This window comes from Ictidomys tridecemlineatus, chromosome 1 (assembly GCF_052094955.1).
Source record: "Ictidomys tridecemlineatus isolate mIctTri1 chromosome 1, mIctTri1.hap1, whole genome shotgun sequence".
Taxonomy (NCBI): Eukaryota; Metazoa; Chordata; class Mammalia; order Rodentia; family Sciuridae; genus Ictidomys; species Ictidomys tridecemlineatus.
The window spans coordinates 215,127,687-215,144,630 of NC_135477.1; the positions used below are offsets into that span (position 1 = coordinate 215,127,687).

The 16,944-nt window shown below is 40.4% G+C and overlaps 1 long non-coding RNA gene across 1 annotated transcript in view; it reads right to left on the reverse strand.

The window, feature by feature from the left end:
• Positions 1–273: 273 nt before the first annotated feature.
• The window catches only part of LOC144365157 (uncharacterized), a 30,583-nt gene continuing 13,912 nt past the window's right edge, over positions 274–16,944 (reverse strand). The window contains exons 2-3 of the long non-coding RNA XR_013423398.1: positions 2,244–4,287; positions 274–2,036 (exon numbers count right to left, since the gene is read on the reverse strand). This is a non-coding gene — a long non-coding RNA (uncharacterized LOC144365157). The remainder of the gene's footprint in view (positions 2,037–2,243; positions 4,288–16,944) is intronic.

The following is a 16,944-nucleotide window of genomic DNA, read 5'->3' on the forward strand; positions in this document are numbered from 1 at the left end:
TTCATTCATTCAAATATCTATTAGTTCCCTGGCAAGTATCAGGCCCTACCCTCAAGGGATTACAGTCCAGAGGGAAAGACAGACAAGAGAAACTGCAATTTTAATGCCACAGAGGAGGAAGTGCAGACTGCTACAAGGGGGGCCTCCACATTTGGGAATCACATGTCTCTCTCCTACCTGCCTCAGGCCTTGGCCTCCTCCCCCTCAGCCCTGCACACTTGGGATTGTGAAGTGTTCTAAGTGTTCTAAGCAGGACTTCATCATATGCAAGTATTTGCCAAAGACAAATGGTACTTTTAATAAATCTTATGAGCACCTGAATAGCTTTTTCCTCTCTGATTTAAAACAAGAGTTTCCAGAAAGAACAGGAAAAAACAACTGACATTCCTAAACCCTAGGGTCACATAGAGATCCGGAAGTGATGCGTCCCAAGTGAGTTTCAGGCTGGAGAATGAGCTGACAAAGTGGGCCTCTGGCATGATCTACGTGGAGGAAGTACCATCATGGAAACTTCTATGGAAAACATCTGCCTAGGGCACAGCTGCCATCCAGCTCCTGCAAACAGAGCCGGAGAAGAAACTTATGCTACAAGAGTGGGAGTGTGCTGCCTGCCACTGGGAAGCAAGTGCAGCCTCTCAGCCACAGTATCAGAGAGTATGTTTGCCTTTATTTTATTTTGCATGCATATCAAGCATTGACCATAATGAGTAGTACCAACAACCTTTCTTCCAGGAATGCTTCAGTGGAATGCTTCTTGATTTTCTGGAATCAACACTGAACCTTTCACTCTATTCTGTAATAAAAGAAAACTGGATTCCAATATCAGTCACTGGATTTGATAGCTGGGTAATGTTAGGAAAGTCATTTAACCTCTCTGGGCACTTATTCACTTGTTCTGTAACTGGACACAATGATCATAGGATTGTTGCAGAGGTTGAATGAAATAATACACGTAAAGCTTTTAGTTCAGTATCTTACACATAGTAGGCATTCAAAAAGAGGAGCTGTCAGGATTTCCATTACCCAAACCCACACTTAAAAGGTAGCAAGTAGCTTCCTGCAACTTTGAACTCCTAGCTTCCTGCAGCAGAGCATATTTTTTTCCTTATTTAATGAATAAAAAAGAAAAAAAATCTGCATTTAATAAATAGTATCTCCCAAATCAGTACCAAGCAGATATGGGACAATATCAGGAAGCTGACACTCCAAAACCCAGCTTTCTCACACACCGCCAAGTTGTAAAGTATCTGCAATATCCTGTTGCTGTGTATCTATTTAGCCTCTCAACATTATTACTTTTAAAGTTTAACTTTTTCAAGTTTTTAGAAAATTCATACAGACAAAAGGAAGAAAATAAGACTTTCTCTCAAGCTCAACAATGTTCTTATTTTAGAATTCTTTGAATTAGGCACACTAATGTAGATGAGAGAAACATAGCTACATAGCTTGGAGGCTAGAAGAAGGTGAAATGATGAGGCTAAAGATTCCTGAAGAAGCACACAAGACAACAGGATACAGTGCATCCTGGATGGGGGTGCAACCAGGACTGGAATCTTCTGGGCTCAGGAACCATGAGAGGAAGCTGTCCTCAGACCATGGGACTTCAACTGGAATGTGCTCAATTAAAGGCCAGCCTCTATTTCTTCGAGATTTTCCAGTGACTCTTCTTGGTGCAGAAGGCCAAACTCAGACCATTTACAGAGAGCAGCTCTGACAAGGACTTCTAACAATTCAACATGAGTCCAGAAACCATGCTGTCTTGTCGCCAGCACCCAGGATAATGGAGTTATTCTTGCTGTTTATCAGAAATGGGGAGGATGCAAAATCAGACTTGAAAAACACCCTGTCTTCATATTTTGTTTTAATCTTTTCAAGGATAAAATTAGACATTTCTTTTCTTCCTGATGGATCTCTTAGGCAGTATCCCAAGCACTGAGCCAAGGCTGCATCTTCTTGTAAACACAGGAGGCCGCTTCAGAAAAGCACTTGAGTGCTACTCAGGTAGGCACTTGAGTGTCTGTCATAGTCTTGATCCCCTAAATCCAAAAACCGAAAGGAAAATATTATCGAGAAGTACTGAAAAACCAAGAGAAAGAAAGAAGAAAGGCCCTCGTGTCTGTCACAAGCAGAACTACTATAACTGGTCAATTTTAAGAAATCAAAACTACACGTCACAAAAACGAATGCAGCCTATCATAAACATGTTATTTTAATTTAAACCACAGAAATGGACATCCACTCACCTTGTCCTCTCCTCTGGGTAATTCAAACTTCCCACTGGTTTCCTTGCAGATGCGTAATGCATCATTCTGTTGGAGGCTATGGGCTCTTCACCCAAATCCATTCTCTCCCTCTGCTTTAGTCAGCTTTTCCTAGCTGTGATCAAAAGACCTGACAAGAACCACTTAGAGAAGGGAAAGTTTATTTTGGCTCATAGTTGCAGAGGTCTAGTCCACTCACAGTGACTTCATTGCTGTGGGCCCAAGATGAGGCAGAGCACATGGTGAAAGAGTGGAGGAAAGCTGCTGGGTTCACGACAGCCAGGAAGCAGAGAGAGCCTGAATGCAAGGATCCAGGGATGATATAATCCCCAAGCACACGCTCCCAGGGACCTACTTCCTCCAGCCATGCCTTACCTGCCTACAGTTACCACTCATTAATCCATTGAAATTATGAATCCATCGAATAAATTAATCCACTGGTTAAGTCACAACTCTCATAATCCGATTGTTTCACCTCTGAACATTCCTGCATTGTCTCACACAAGAGCTTTCAGAGGAGACCTCCTATCCAAACCATAACACCCTCTCTGCAGCAAAAAGATTATAGTGTGGCATTTCTACTCCAATACCTCACATTCCCTAGTCTCCCCCTGGGTTCTGTGAGGTCACATGGCTGAGCCTGGTCAACAGCAAGTGCTGTGCGCCAGCTCCGGACCAGTGCCTCAAGATAAGGGGATGGCTCCTCTATGCTTTCTTTTCTTTCCTGGTTCTAGAACCCAGGATAACATTTTCAACCACTTAGATAACAACAAGACCCCTGTGAGCCTACAGATCAAAATGATTTAAAACAAAATTCCCCCGGATTCGTGAGTGATTATAAGAAACGGAACACCCCTCGGACTCAGAATACTGACTACTCACCTTGGACTCCTACCTAGCGAAACAAACAAATAACGTTCCATCTTATTTAAGCCATCAAACTCTTGCTCTTTGTTCAGCAGCCTCTGTCTTACTCTCATAACTCATTTCGATTATGGTGTCTAGTTTCATTTTGTTAACATGGACTGAAACTAAAAGACATTTAGGAAGTAATCTAGATATTTTATGACTTTCCCTCCATTTTTTGCATATGCCTCACCCACTCCTTATTTGACAGCATTTTAAAGAAACATATTCTTATCGAATCTTTGCAATTCATTCAATTTAGTTTTCATAGGAATCACTTTTATTTTCACATTCATATGTCATCCTCTTAAATAATATTTACCTAAATTATGTCATTACAAGACAGTGACACTGGTACATACATTGGGAACACAGGGACCCCTGGCGTGTCAGTTGGCCACTGTGTTGTTACAAACCACCTTCAGAACTCAGTGGGTTAAAACACTGACCATTTTATAAACTCACAGTTCTGCTTTCAGGTGGCTCTGGACTCGGTGGAGATCCTTCAGGAGTGAGCTGAAATTCAGCAGGTCACCCCGTCTTCTGGGACTCAGCCCAGTGTTGACTAAGGCAAAGGGGTGGACTGGGATGTTCAGGAAGCTGCAGTGAGCAAGGCCCCCTGAGGCCTGTGTTCAGATCTGGAGCAATGTCACTTCTTTCACATTCTATGGTTCAAAGCAAGTCACCATAGCCAAGATGCAAGGGAGGAGATTAGCTGTGAACATTTTTATAATCCATCATACATGCTTGGTCCACATGCAACTCAAGGGGTGGGCAGAGAAGTGGATGAGATAGACACCATGAGTCACCTCCTAGCTGAGATGCACCAGTAGGAGCCAGTGCACCGGTCTGCATGACCTCCAGAGGGAAGCACAGTCCTGTTATTCCAGGAAAAACACAATGTAGAAGCCATTAAGAGCTCCTGCTATTTCCAAACCTTGAGACACTCTTAGAACAAAATGAACTGCTTTTACCTTCCAAGTTGTAACCATCTTGGGGCGAGAATCGTGCCGCAGGTGCAGTGGGCTAGTGCTCACGAAATGTTCCTCCTCTCCTTTTCTCCCTTGCAGTTATATTGGGGCCTTGCAGCTAGTTCAGTCTCATGGACTGTGTGACTTTTCTAAGTGGAAAGAGCTAAAAGTCAGTATGTCCCCTCAATCCCTTCTTCCATTTCAGTAATGACCTTGAAATCTGCGTGGTAGCTGATGTAGCTACAAGATTAAGGAGAGCCACCCAACCTAGATGGAACTTTACATGAATGAGTCATAAAGCCTATGAGGTGAGCCACTGAGACTTCAGGATTGATCTTAAACCCCAGCATATGAAGCTCTCCCCTGACTTCTTCCAATGGTCTTGCTCAGTTGCAAATGCACAACCACCCTAGGGAGATGGGAATGGTCTGTGAAGAGTGTCACACTCAGGAGTCACAACTGAATGATTCCTTCATTCACATAGTTATTAAAAAGCGATTCCAAGGAATACAGAATTACTACAGTGACAGATTAGTGAGATCCCCAAAAGGGAACTCATTTTTTAAAAAGGGAGTTCTTGGATCTACATATTTCAAGCCATAGTAAAATAATAGCTTGCAAGATGATTCTCTGAGTATTCAAAGTCCCTTCCAACTCCAGAGGAGACTGGTGGACAGTCAGATCCTACAGTAGGTTCAAGCAGCACCTCTCCTTCTAGTTTGATTTTATTCTGAACAAATATTACTACTTAGAACCATTAGGCACTGGCTCAATTTATAGACCATCCACTGTTTTCTCAAATGGAGGGATGGGGGAGGGGTTTAGATCAGTAGATGGGGAGTACAGAAAAGGCAAGTGCATCACTAGCCAGACTGGTGCGCCCCAAACCCATGTCCTGTAAGGAGTGCTACTCATATCCAGAGCTCCTGGTTGTCATGGGAAAGGCCATGCTCAATCCCTAAACACAAAAGCCCTAAACACAGGCCCAGTGCTCTGAGGAGAGCTCCATCACAGCCAGCCTGGCTTCCTTAAGGCCGACAGTTCATTTGGCTTTGGGTGAGGTCTCCTCACCAGATGTCCTTTTGTCTCTTTGTGTTGTGAGGGGCTGCCAACTTCATCACCGCCATAAGTAGAAGTGGGAAAAGTGGCAGATAAATGCGTATATCCATATTGGGCCCTAATAATAGAGCAATGACAAGTATTCTGAGACACTGATATTAAACATACATTCTGAAACATTCCCAATCTTCCGAGGTTTGAGATTCTCCCTCTGGCACTACCTCACCGGGTGACATTTGTCTAATCCTATCATCTCCAGCCTGCCTGGTAAGTGTAGGGGAAATGGTGAACGAATCAACTATAACATACTTGGGCTAACGGAACTCTGCAGTTAAGAAAAGGGAAATGACAGAGGAGGCCTGGGTTGGTGTGGGAAGGTTAGGCAGAGATCACACCTAAAGAGAGGATGTGTTGAGGTTTAGATGTAAGGTGTTCCCTAAAACACTAGAATATAGGTTGATACTGGAAATTTTAGAGGTGAAATGACTGAGAGTCTTAACCTAATCCGTGCATTAACCCACTGATGTGAATTAACTGGGAAGTAACTATTCGCAGGTGGGGAGTGGCTGTGGGAGAAGAGTTGCTGAGGGCGTGCCTTTGGGATCCATACTTTGTCCCTGGTAAGCACCGCGCTCTCTCTCTCTCTCTCTGTCCTGCCTGGTGGTCATGTCCAAAGCTGTTTCCCTCTGCCATGTCCTTCAGCCTTGATGTTCTACCCATCTTGTGCCCAATGCAATGGAGTTCACCATAAACCGTGAGCTTCAAATGAACTTTTCCTCCCCTGTGTTGTTCTTGTCAGGTCTTTTGGTCACAGCAATAAAAATGTTGACTAAAAAAAGACTGTAAATGATCCAAGTCTCATACATTTAAAATCAGCAAAGTGCATTCTTTTTTGACAAGGCAGTGTGATTGGCCTTTGGACCCTCGTCACCTAACATCCTTAGTTGTGCCTGCATTCTCCTCATATTACAAGAAAGGCCAGCGCTCCTTCTCCCAGGAATGCTAATTGAAATCTACCAGCTGGGCCAGCACAGACAGTGATCCATAAAGCATAAGCCAAGATCAATAAGGCACCAGCTGGGCGAATCCAATCACCTCCCATCTTCTTAACGTCCAAGTACCACACTGGTGGCCCCAGTCCTGCCTGACCCAGTTGGAGCAAAGTGACCTTTTTTTTTCCTCTGTTTTTTTTTTATTGGTTCTTTTTAGTTATACATGACAATATACTATGATATAATTATAAAATATGGAATATAATTTTATCTATTTCAGTCCCTACTATTTCCCCTTTTCCTCCCTCCATTCCACCCTGTTCCCTTCCCTCTACTCTACTGATCTATTTATCTTGGTAATTTTTTTAATTAGTGTCTTGTGGATGTACGTAATGGTGAGATTCACTGTGGCATATTCATATATGTACATAGGAAAGTTAGGTCAGATTCATTCCATTGACTTTCCCTATCCCATCTCTCCTCCCTTCCTTTTATTTTCCTTTGTCTACTTCTCTGATCTTACTTCTATTCCCCCCACCACTTCCATTTTGAATTAGCTACCATATATCAGAGAAAACATTCGATCTTTGACTTTTGGGGACTTGCTTATTTCACTTAGCATGATACTCTCCAGTCCCATCAATTTACCAGCAAAAGCCATAAAGCCATGAATCTTCAGAGCTGAATAATATTCCATTGTGTATATATACCACATTTTCTTTATCTTTTCATCTGTTGAAGGGCATCTAAGTTGGCTCCATAGCTCGCTATGAATTGAGCAGCTATAAACATTGATGTGGCTTTGTCACTGTAGTATGCTGATTTTAAATCCTTTGGATAGATACTGAGGAGTGGGATTGCTGGGTCAAATGGTGCTTCCATTCCTAGTTTTTTTAAGAATCTCCATACTGTTTTCCAGAATGGTTGTACTAATTTGCAGACCACAAACAATATATGAATGTACCCTTTTCCCCCACATCCTTGCCAACACTTATTGTTACTTGTATTCTTGACAATTGTCATTTTGACTAGAATGAGATGAAATCTCAGTATAATTTAATTTGCATTTCTCTAATTGCTAGGGATGTTGAACATTTTTTCATATATTTGTTGACCATTCATATTTCCTTTTCTGTGAAGTGTCTGCTCAGTTCCTTTGCCCATTTATTGATTGGGTTTTGAGTATTGGTTTTTATTTTTTGTTTTTTGGGGTGTCAAATTTTTTGAGTTCTGTGCATATCCTGGAAATTAACACCCTATTTTGACAAGCCAGTGGCAAAGATATTCTCCCATTGTGCAGGCTCTGTCTTTACACTCTTGATTATTTCCTTGGCTATGAGGAAGTTTTTAATTTGATTTATTAATTTTTTACTTGACTTCCTGCACTTTAGGAGTCTTGTTAAGGAAGTCAGTTCCTGAGCCTACATGTTGGAGTGTTGGGCCTACATTTTCTTCTAGCAAGTGCAGGGTTTCTGGTCTAATTCCCGGGTCTTTGATCCACTTTGAGTTAAGTTATGTGCAGGGTGAGAGAACACTGACTTAAAAATTCATTTCACCTTGCTGAGACAGAAAATATGGAAACTATTTTCCAAATCAAGGAGGAAATAATGTCTGATAAATTTTTTAACCTCATACACACCTCCCGGCACATTCAGCTCTCTGGAGTACCTGGGTTGGTGACTAGGGCAACATGGATCTGGAGGGCATGAAAGATCCTAGAAATCTGGGGACAAAACATTGTCCAAATTCTCCCTAATTCTCACAGTCCAATCTCCATGCTTCTTCTGGGAAGTTTCAGAATAGCTAACCCAGAAAATCCACCTCTCTTTTTCCTATCATACTTCACATTCCAGAAAGGCAGGGCCCACATGCATTTAATCTTTGATCCCCTGTGAGGTTGGGGATTTTGCAACATGCCTGACCCGGTAAATAGGCAGAGCTGAGACCACAAGTCTGTCCAGGGCAAGAGGAAGTGGAGAGGAGTCAGAGCCAGCGGGATAGTGGGTGGGGAGAGGGAGAGAGGAAGGAGATTCAAAGTCAGGGTTTAGGAATAGACCTGGACATCCTCAGTAGGGTGGTGACCCTGTCCCTGTGGGAGAGGTTTCTCATCTCCTCTTCAGGGAATTGACAGCATCTCTTCCATAATTTCCCTCCTTGCTTTTCTTTTTGTTTTCCTCTTTTCTACTTTCCTTTTCTACAGTACGGTAGAGATACTATAGCCTCCCATTATAGGTCAGGATCTTATAGGAGATTATATATATATATATATAAAGTTTGTATAACTGAATACCTGTTATACAAAGCGCTATAGTCTCTATAGGTTTTGCTAACCCAGTATAAAATTAAACAGGGAAATTTTCCAACCTGGGAAACCATTCCATGTAACACTCAACGCTGATTTGTCATCACCTTGATGAACCCTTCCTGGTACAAGACACTTGTTTGTGAGTAAATCTGTGAGATACTCGAGGCTGAGAAGAGGAGGGTGAAACAGTACACTCACAAACTGCTGGTGGCAGTGCCAGTGGGACAAATGTCCAGCAAACTATCTTTCTGTCTATAAAAATATTCATGCATCTGATCACATAATTTCCACCTTGAGTCCATGTCTTTTGGCAACAAATCAGAAAAGAAAAATAAAGGGGTATATTATAGACTCATATTCAATACCCTAAAATGGAAGCCACCAAATGTCAATGACATGGAGCTGGTTTTATAATTTTATGGTTAGTTTTATCATTTATTATATAGTTTCATTATATTGAATTAGACATAGTGGATTTTTAAAAACTTAATATTACTAAAAAATAGATGTTGGAATATAGCCAATATGGCTATTTGGCCATATTCCAAGGAATGGAAGAAAAGAAGTGAGAAGGTAAATAAAAGACTAAAAGAGGGAAATATTTTTAACTACCCTATGACAAAATTCACCAACAATACAGTTCACATTTTACATTTAGCACTGTTTTCAATGCTTATAATGATTAGATAATTTGCAATATGAAAGCATGCTAATGAATGTAATCTATTTACTTAGAAGAGGCTTATTCATGATTCTATCCTCTTACCAAATGACATGCATGCTCAACTATATCAGATATTTATGCAGAAGAAAAAAATAATTTCAACTTAACAAAAGTGTATTTGGAACCAGTGCACTGGCTGTAGCCCTGCCATAAACCAGCTGTGTGGAGCTGAGCAAATGACTGAGGCCCCCCAGGTCTGTTTCTCTATGTACAAAAGGAAGTGGCTGAAGGGAAGCTCTAGGATCCTCAGCTCTAACAATTCATGAAACTGGCAAATTTCATCCTGTTTCCAGGAAAGGGGTGCAGGGTGTGGGTGCAACTCTATGTTCACATCAACAATGGTCAGAGACTCCGGGGAGGATAATCAGACAGGAAGTCTGGGGGATTTCTGATCTTACTGGATTAGAGGTTATCACCATCCAGTTATTTATTTATCAAATTACATTAAAATGTGCTTATGTGCTAGCAAACACTCTTATCAAGCATTAACTCATTTAATCCTCACAACCACCCTATCATGTAAGAAATATTATATCCTCATTTTACTGATGAAGAAACTGAGGTACTAAGAGGTTAAAAATTTTCCCAGTGTCACTCACATGATAAACAACAGAGCTGGGACCAAATTCCAAGCAATTGAGCTCCAAAAATCATGCTCATGATCATGGATGTGATTGAGCAGGATGCATTTTTCTATTAATCTGACAGCTGACTCTCCAATTAGAAGCTTATTACTTCATAGGAGGGGAGGCAAGTCTCAAATATAAAATTGCCAAAAGCATCCTCCCTTAAGGATAGCTCAGAATATTCCAACCACCATCCTCAGCCCTCCTGGGTCTTGGTGAATTAACTGGATTTACTACAGGCTTCTGTTAAGCTAACATTGAAAATAGATCCTGGGGGATTTGGAATAGGATGAAAACACATATCAACATAATCAAGTGCCCTTGAGGGGGTCATCTCAGGAATGCTGGAATGAATGCTGGAATCCTCTCAAGCACTCAACAGTCAGCCCTAGCTCAAAATATCCTTACCATTCCTAGTCCTAATTCCTCCTTCAACACAGAGGGAGGGACTCAGGACAAACAATAAATATGCAATAAATATGGAACATGGAACAATAGATGTTATTCAGATGAAATTTGGTAAAGGTTCTGTGTAACTGGTTTTGCTCAATCTAGGCAATAGCATCTCTTTTAAAAAAAAATGACTTTTTCTTTTCTGATTAAGCAGGAGTACATGTTCCATACCAAAAAAAAAAATTATACAGAAATATAGAGAGGAAAATAGATACATATTGTTATGGACTTGATTGTGTCTCTCCCAAATCTATATGCTGAAACCCCACACCAAATGTGACTGTATTTGGAGGGAGAGCCTTTAAGGAGGTAATTAAGGTAAATGAGTTCATAAAGGTGGGGCCCTAATCTACCAGGACTGAGGTCCTTATAAGAAAAAGAAGAAATTCCAGTTGTCTCTCTCTCTGTCTTTCTACTAGTGCACTGAGGAAAGGTCACAAGAAAGTGGCTGCCTGCAACAAAAAATCAGGTCTCACCAGAAACCAATCTGAATGGCACCTTGACCTTGAACGTCTAGCCTTCAGAACCATGAGAAAATAAATGAATAGAATTCAATTGCTTACACCACCCAGTCTGCAGCATTTTGTTGTGCACCCATAATCCAATCATTCACTGTTAACCTTTTGGTAATGTATCTTATCTTTTTTCTATGGGATCTCTATATTTTAAAAAACAAGAATGGGATCAAATTGTTCAGTAATCTGGGTTTCTTTCTTTCTTTCTTTCTTCTTCACTTCACAATGTAGAGGCAATTTTAATCAAATATGGAATATATAGTGAGTGGTGGGGTGATACAAATAAGATTTCCATGTAAATTTACATATTTATAAATCAATGGATAAATGAAATTGGCTGGGCTTCTGCTTTCTAGGTATGGGAAGTTAACAATTCTATCAGTGGAATTTCAGGAATCTGCAATACTTCTTAACAGTTACAGCCATCCTCAACATTTAAGAGAGGCTGTTATGACTACAGAGGCCTCATCAGAATGATTTGAGGACAATCCAAGAAAAGAAGTGAGTGATGTGTCTGGGCTGGCTTGCAGCCTGGAAGTTGAAACCTGGGGTTGATGAGAGCCAGAACACAGCAGTGAAAATGCCCATAGGAACTTAGTCCCTGAAAACTCATAGAAGTCTCAGAGAAGGTGTTGGATTTTTCATAGACTGTCAGAGAGCTTGAACCAATTTCATTTAAATGTCAGTGCACAGGGAAGCTTGGGTGGCATGCAGGTTATGATGATATCTGTTGCATAATTTATTTATCCAGTTCCCAGTTCATATTTATTTCTTCTTTTGTGCCCTAAATAATTTTTTTTAAAAATTATCTAATCATGTCTATCAAATTGTTCTATTTGTAGAAGTTCTAGGAAGGCTAATCTCAACATTTGTAGGATCTGCTCATCCTTATTCACTCATATTAGTTGTTCTTCATATGTCCATAATTTTAAATTTTGAGATAATATTCAGTGGGAATATTCTGTGGGAGCTCAGCGCTATCTGATTTGATGCTATATACCTCCATAGAATGTTACTGGCCTGGGACAAATCTTTATGAGAGCAAATCCATTTTTATGAGTTGTTAGGGGACACATTTGCTCCATCTAGATCTCTGAACAGGACTGATCTAAATCAATGCTACTCAACAGAAGGAAAATGTAAGTTGCAAAGGGGAGCCACCTATATAATTTATTTTATCTTTCATAGGAACCACCTATATAATTTTACATTTGAAAATTAAGAAGAAACTGTTGAAAACAATTTTAATAACATTTTATGTACTCTAATATATTGACATTTTTGACATGTAGTCAATACACAAATTATTAATGAGGTATCTTTTTTTTTAACTAAGTATCTCAAATACAGTGCATACAGCACTTTAAACTTGGAGCACTTCTAAATTTGTACTGGGCATATCTCCTGGGCACAATAGCTACATATGACTACCAACCACCACACAGAGGGGTCTATATTTTGCTAGAGAGTAAATTTTTGGATGTGTATGTTTAATTTAGCCTTAACTGTTAATATTTTCCTTTAAGAGTTCCAGTTATGATGTTTCATTGTCAACACCCTACCTTTCGTGAGCCCAAGGCATTATCTCCTATTCGCATGTGAGTATTAATCACAACCCCCTGGATTAATGAAACTTTGACAATTCCTTCCCTACAATTCCCATCCAACCCCAGGACAACTGTAGTGTTAACTCTTGTGTTTACAATATTAATATTATAATGTTTTTCTAGTCCCCTGTTAACTATTTTTTTTTTTTTTAGGGAGAAGGCTCAGCTAAGCAGTTAGAAGGTTATATTCTATATTACAAATAGCATCTATGTATTTTTGTAGTGGGAAAGGTTTTTAGATTATTTTTTCATCCTATTGCAAAGACTAAAAATTCTAAATATGAGCACTTAAAGGATCCAACCCACATGGTCATATTAGGAAATTTTCATAACTTTACATGATTACTATAAACATGCTCATGATTAAACATAACCATGAGCACTAATCCAAGATCTTAGAAAACATGAATCCATCTAAGGACTGTACAGAACAGATAATCATGATCATTAAGGCAGAAAATAAATAATGTAGGCCCTATAAGAACACAGTAGATGATAAGTAACTATAAAAAATTGGAGCTTTATAACATTTAATTTTACCAATGAGAATTTACAAACATTTTTGAGGAGACTTTAATTATAAAGGAATACAAAAACAATCCTTAGGTTAATAAACCACAGTCTTAATGAAAAGAAGGTTCTCAACTTTGGAGTATAAAGTGGTGTTAAAAAATCCACACCACTTTGTACTCTACACATATCTATAACTATAATTTGTCAACATAAAATTCAAGAAATAACTTAAAAATACTCTAGGGTCCAGCTGGTAGTCTACATTCTTCATATTTTCAAGTCATGAAAAATTTATGTGACAGGTGAGCTATTGCCATGGAACTGCAGGTGGCCTTAGATGACCATTTTTCTTATCGTTACCTATTACTGAATTTCCACATTAGAATTAGAAGCTCCATGGGGGAAACAGGTGGCATTCATCTCTGTTTCCATTTCACAGTCAAACCTCAAGAAAAAAATCTACTGAAAACCTTTTAGAAATACTAAAAATACTTAATAACATAATTAGGTAGCCAGCTGAAAGATAAGCATGTAAATCCCTCATTATAAATAATTACTGGTACTTAGTAATTTGAAAATAAACTAGAGTCAAAATTCCCACTCACATCAGCAACAACTACAAAGGGCCTAGGAACAAAATTAAGAAAAATATGCAGATGTTATAAGAAGAGAACTAAAAGCACACAAAGGACACTGAATATTTGAGTAAAAATGGAGACACACATTTTGAAAATAGGTCATATCTTGTCAAAAGATCAGTGCTCTACAAATTAATTAAGGCCAGTGCTTAATTTCAAGTAAAATATTGCAAAGGAGAGTAGACAAATTATGAAGCCTAATTAGCTACAACAATATGATAACAGCATAAGATGGGGCAAATGGATAAGTGGAAAAGAAAAGGCTCAATATATAGAGAGAGGGCAAAAACAGCAATAGCAAATACCCAGCACTTGGTGCTGTTCCATATGCTTTGCATAATTATTCCTTAAAGCAACACTGAAAGGTTAAATACTATGATATTTTATCCCCATTTTTACAGTTGGAAAAACTGAAGCCAAGAAAGTGGGATAATGAAAGTAACCAGGGGCCTTTGTGGTCAGCAGGCAGACTTTTACACAATCTGCTTTTATATTATAATGTTTTTACACTTTATACAAAAACACACCTTCTATCCCACGTAATATCCTTCAATCTGAGCCCCTTTAAGGTAAACCTCCCATCTCCTAAGAGAATATGGTCAATTGGGGTAATGGAGGTCATAGGAGGTCTGTCCTCTCAAAAGACTTTCTATCAATCCTGCTGCCAGTCCCTGTACCCTTCTATGATACATGGCACCTCAAAATCCTAAACCTTTATGGGCTTCTGCAGATTACTGTATCCTCTGTTCATGATAAGGCCGTGCTGTCTCTGTGTTCTAGTCAGCTTTTTCACCGCTGTGACTAAAAGACCCAACCACAACAACTGTAAGGGAGGAAAGGTTTATTTGAGGGCTCATGGTTTCAGAGGTTTTAGTCCGTAGAAGGACGGCTCCACTCCTTGGGGCTCAAGGTGAGGCAGAACATTATGGTGGAGAATGTGACAGGGAAGCAGGTCACATGGTGATCAGAAAGCAGAAACTCCACTCGCCAGATGCAAATATAAATTCCATAGCCATGCCCCCAGTGAACCACTTCCTCCAGACACACCCACCTGCCTTCAGTTACCACTCAGTTAATCCTATCAGGGATTAATTAACGGATTAGGTTAAGGCCATAGCCCAATCATTTCTCCTCTGAACCTTCTTGCATTGTCTCACACATGAGCTTTTGGGGGACATCTCACATCTAAACCATAGCACCCTGCAAGGTGAGGGCAAGATAGCCAGGCTGTTCTTGCCCCACACCAGAGCTATCCAATGGACCACTGTGCCAGTCTCAGCACCATTATCCCCACCAGCCCTTCCTTCCAACTCTCCTCTCTCAGGGTCAGCCTTGTTCCACTCATCTTCCCATTCCTACTCCTTCTCCCTTTGTCCAACCAGGGCCTTCTCCCAATGCTTCATGCACAGTCACTTCTTTGTTGGCATCTTCTTCTTAGGAGACCTGAATTGATAGAACATCCACTCAGCAAATATCAAGGTAGTTTTCAAATAGTGTATTCATAAGAATATTTAAGGATAGAAGAAAAGGATATGTGCTACCCCAAAATACCAGCATTCTAAATATATCTTCAACATAGTCTTGATTGGGTTTTCTAAAAAACACAGACAACATATATAAACCATATGTATATGTATGTGTGTGTATATACCTACACACATGCACACACCACATATAAAATTGTTCACACATACACATTACAACTGGCTATTTCTGGGGGGAGTGGATTATGAGTGCTTGTTATTCCTTCTTTACCCTTTTCTTTATTTTCCAGTGTTTCAATAATGATTATTATCTTTATGATCAGAAACAAAGATAAGTACCACTCCTTCACCTACCCCAAAGTACCCACAGACCCCCCAGTTTCTGTGAGGCTTGGTCGCTGTCTGAATGGAATGCAGGGCTGGCCTCAACTCTGGAGGTCGATGCACAACCGATAGGCATAACTTAGCAGCAAGAAATATAGATTATAATGTCAATGCTTAAAACATTTGCTTGGCTGATTCCAGATGTTCTTCAAATCCAAACTGCACTTAAGAATCTTGATGGAGCGTCAGGAGGGAACAAAGCAGATGGAGTGCCAATCCTACTGAGCATTGCTTGTTTTTGTCTCATTATGTTTTTGAAAGAAATTTCTACCAAGTTGATGTTCACCCAAACTACTTTATTCTTCATTTTATTGCTTATCTGGTAAGTAAGAATTCAGTATCCTTCCCACCAAAACCCAGGCAACTCTTCTTCTCAGTCTATAGAAGAGATACATAAAGGAAAGCTAAACTGGTGTCTAGAGAACATGCCACACCTAGCCACCCTTCACCTTTGTCTCTCCTCCCAAAGCTGCCCCTGTGTTTGCTGTTTCTAGGGAATTCTTGGGAATTGAAATGTCAGAACAAGATACTATCACCATCAGTACAATAGTAAGAACTGAGATTTATTGGGTCCTCTACACTTGTATGAAATAGATCATCAAATCTTCATAAGAATCCTAAAGGGAGGTACCAACTCCATCCTCATCCTACAGAGGAGAACACAGAGGTATAGGGAAGTAAAGGAACTTTGCCAGATCCACATAGCTAGGGCATAGAGAAGCTGGATTTTGAGCACAGGAAGTCACAAAGAAGAAAATAAGAGTAAGATCCAGGCGCAGTGGCACACACCCATCACCCTAGAGACTCGGGAGACTGAGGCAGGAGGACCATGAATTCAAGGCCAGTTTCACCAACTTAGCAAAACCCTAAGCAATTTAATAAGATCCTGTCTCAAAAGATAAGAAGATGTAGCTCAGTGGTAAAGTACCCCAGGTTCAGTCCCCAGTATTAAAATATAAATAAACAAAGAGTAAGGAAAAGACAAGCCTGCAGCTCAGGTACACATCCGCTGTCCTCAACAGAAATGAGAGTTGGGCAAGGGTAGATAAGCAGAAGTGGAAGTGAGATTCCACTGGAGAGCAAATCAGCCAAACAGACAAGGGGGGAAGCCAAGCAGAGGCCACCAAGTGAAGCCTGGAAGACCCAGGTGGAGTGACGCAGACAGGCATGGAGCGGATGGGCAGCAGGGACAGTCCACAGAGAGAGCCAGGAGAGGACAGGAGGCCAGCTTGCAGAAACCAGAGAGAAAGGACAGGAGACAAACAGAAAATCCATGACAGGGTGGCAGGACTGTGAGCCGAGGGGAAGGAGGGAAGTGCAGGAGAACAGATACGTCCACTCTGGGAAAGCAGGAAGCAAAGAAGAGGGAAATGGCTGGTTCAAGGGGGAATCGCATCATTTCCCTTCCACTGTTGTTTTAACCTCGAGTCTTCCTCTCCCCTTTGCTACAGGGAAAAATGAACTCCTCCCTCAGGGACTAACTTTCTGAAGAATTGAACTGGCCAC